Genomic DNA, 2760 nt, shown 5'->3' on the forward strand with positions numbered 1-2760 from the left:
TTGACAATCTTCTGAGAGACGTGAGGTTTTATTGATAGGTTCTGAATTTATGAGTGGCTGAGGATTTTATTTTGGATTTTGGATTTGTTAGAGATTTTCTTAAATAAAAGACTTTGATAGATTTCTGAATTTCAAATACTGAGTGCAAGTATGCACACGTTTTGGAGGAATTGAAAAATACAAGTAAAAGAAAATCCTAAGGTGTGAACGCCAAATACTTTGAGCGTTTGCCTTGGATATAAAACATCTAATATTGAATGCTTCATGCGTCGAAAATCTTGAGCCAATTCTCACGAATCACTGGTATACTTGTCTTGCCTTTGATGTCAACCAATTTGTAGTATCCTCCAGCAACTGTCTTAGTAATCATAATAGGTCCTTCACAGTTAGAACTCTTTGTGAAGTGCAAATTGCGTCTGGTTGCCTTAAGAACCAAATCTCCTTCATGAAATTTGTTAGGCTTGGTTGTACATGCTTTGAATATCTTCTGCTGGTTTGGAATTCCTCGTGGATTTGGTGGAGCTTTCCAGTTTTGCGGCACATGTGGACACTCATGCAAAGGAGAATACTTAGGATATTGATTGTGAAATTCAGTCATTATCCTAGCAATGACCGTGTTAGTGAGATGATGCATTTGGAGGGGATCTGCGTCTAACCATTTGGTGAAGTATTGCTGAGGTGAGACTAACCACTCATAGCGTTTGGTGATGGCTAGGTTTTGAGCAAGTCCCCAGATCAGAGTAGCATATTTGAAAGTTGGTAACATATATGCATCATGAGGAATAAGACTTGACTGATTGCGAAACCTTCCGACAAACTCGTTGGCGTTCTCCCTAGGTTTTTGTGCGAGCTCCATCAAGGCTTTGACTTTTCCCAAATTCTCGAAAGGTTGATCGTCTTCCGAGTCAGAGCTTCCTTCGACGAAGAATCGTGCAACTGAAGATGATGAGGATATCACATCAATTTTTCCATCATGAATCCATGCTCGCCCCAGAACCATGTCATATCCCGGATCCTCCTTAATTATGAAGAATTTAGTTTCGGTCCAGGCTGAATCATTTCTTATGTTGAGAATGATGTAACCATAATCCTCCCTGGAGGTTACCTCATGATCTCGGATTGAAATTGGGGCATGAGTTGCTTCTTGTCGAGTAATTCCAGCAGCTCTGAGGGTTTTCAAAGGGATGATGTTAACAACAGTGCCAACATCGACCAATGCTCGTTTGAATTCATTTCCCTTGAGATGCACCATAGTGAGAAGTCCCCATTCGTACGTCTCTTTGTCCGTCACTGGCGGTCCAGGGAGTGTCTCCTGAATTGTCAGTCGTTTGCCTGACACAATATAGTTCAGTGCAGCAAACATATCATCTCTTTGAGACTTTGACAAGTACATCAACTCGCAGACGTACTCAATTAAGGATGGAACTGCTTCTTTGACTGGCTGCTCGGAGACTGCGAATGTTCTGATTGGGAGAGGATTTCTGTGCACTCCTTCAGTCCCCAGTTCTTCTGATTCGGCCTTCTCTTTGAAAATGCGCTTAAAATTTCTGCAATCACTTGTTGGATGACTGACATACCTATGGAAATGACAGTAGCGTGCATTTTCCATTTGTTCCCTAGTTGGTTCCTTTTTGACAGGAGGTAGTTTGATTCTACCATCTTGGATCCATACTTCTAATAATTCGATCACTTCTTCAATGGGAAAAGGGAAGTCAGGAACTTCTTGATCATTCTGCTGAGGTTGTGCATTTCTAGTCTGGTTGTCATTCATTGGAGCTTTCGGAGGGTGAGACGTCGGAGTAGCATTCTTATGTTGATGTGCCTCGGCTTTTCTCTTGCTCCCTTCAGCAACATTCATGGAAGTTTCAACGTTGTACTGCTTGTTGATCAGACGCCGGGAGGTGATGCTTCGATTGTCTTTCGATTCCTTTACTTTGACAGTTTAGTTCTTTCCAGCAAGGCCGGAGTAGTAGTCGCCGATCGCTTGGCCGCTTCATGAAGTTATGAGAAGGTCTGGAAATGAAGATTTTCCAGCAAAGCTCTGTAGACTGGGATCATCCCATTGATGCACAAGTCCACCAATTGTTGTTCAGTAACGTTGGGATCATGACAGTCTAAAGCTTGAACTCGGAACCTCTTCACATAATCATTCGGATTTTCAGCAGCTTTCTGAGCCATCCTTCCCAAGTCAGAAAGAGTAATTTGCTCAGAAACAAAGAAGTACTTCCTGTAGAAAGCATTAATCATTTCTCCCTAATTAGCTATGCTCCCTGGTGCAATATTGTTGTACCAAGTATACGCTCGACCCGTCAGGGATTTTGAAAACTCCTTCAAACGGACAACATGGTTATGTTTATGTTCTCCTAATGCTTCCAGGAACCGAGAAACGTGTTCTCGAGCATTCCCCGTTCCATTGTAGAGTGTGAACGTTGGAGAAGTGTAACCCTTTGGGAGAGGGATTCTTTGCGTAGCAGCGGGATATGGAGGGTGGTGACGGTGCACGGACGCTGCATGGCCTCTTCCTTGATTTTCCATAAAACGTTCCAGGTCTTCACGGGTGATGAAACTGGCAGGTTCAGGTTCTGCAGCTTTGCGGGTTTCATCATCGTCAGGGACTGGAATAACTTCAGGATCAACAGTTGGAGATGTTTCCTTGTCTTTTCCTTTCTCTTGAGTTTTGTCTGACATCCTGTCAGTGAGAGTTTTGAGATAGTTAAATAGTTTCTTCTGAGTAGCAGTCATGTCAGTTTGATTCTTGGC

Source organism: Papaver somniferum, chromosome 2 (genome assembly GCF_003573695.1).
Source record: "Papaver somniferum cultivar HN1 chromosome 2, ASM357369v1, whole genome shotgun sequence".
Lineage (NCBI taxonomy): Eukaryota > Viridiplantae > Streptophyta > Magnoliopsida > Ranunculales > Papaveraceae > Papaver > Papaver somniferum.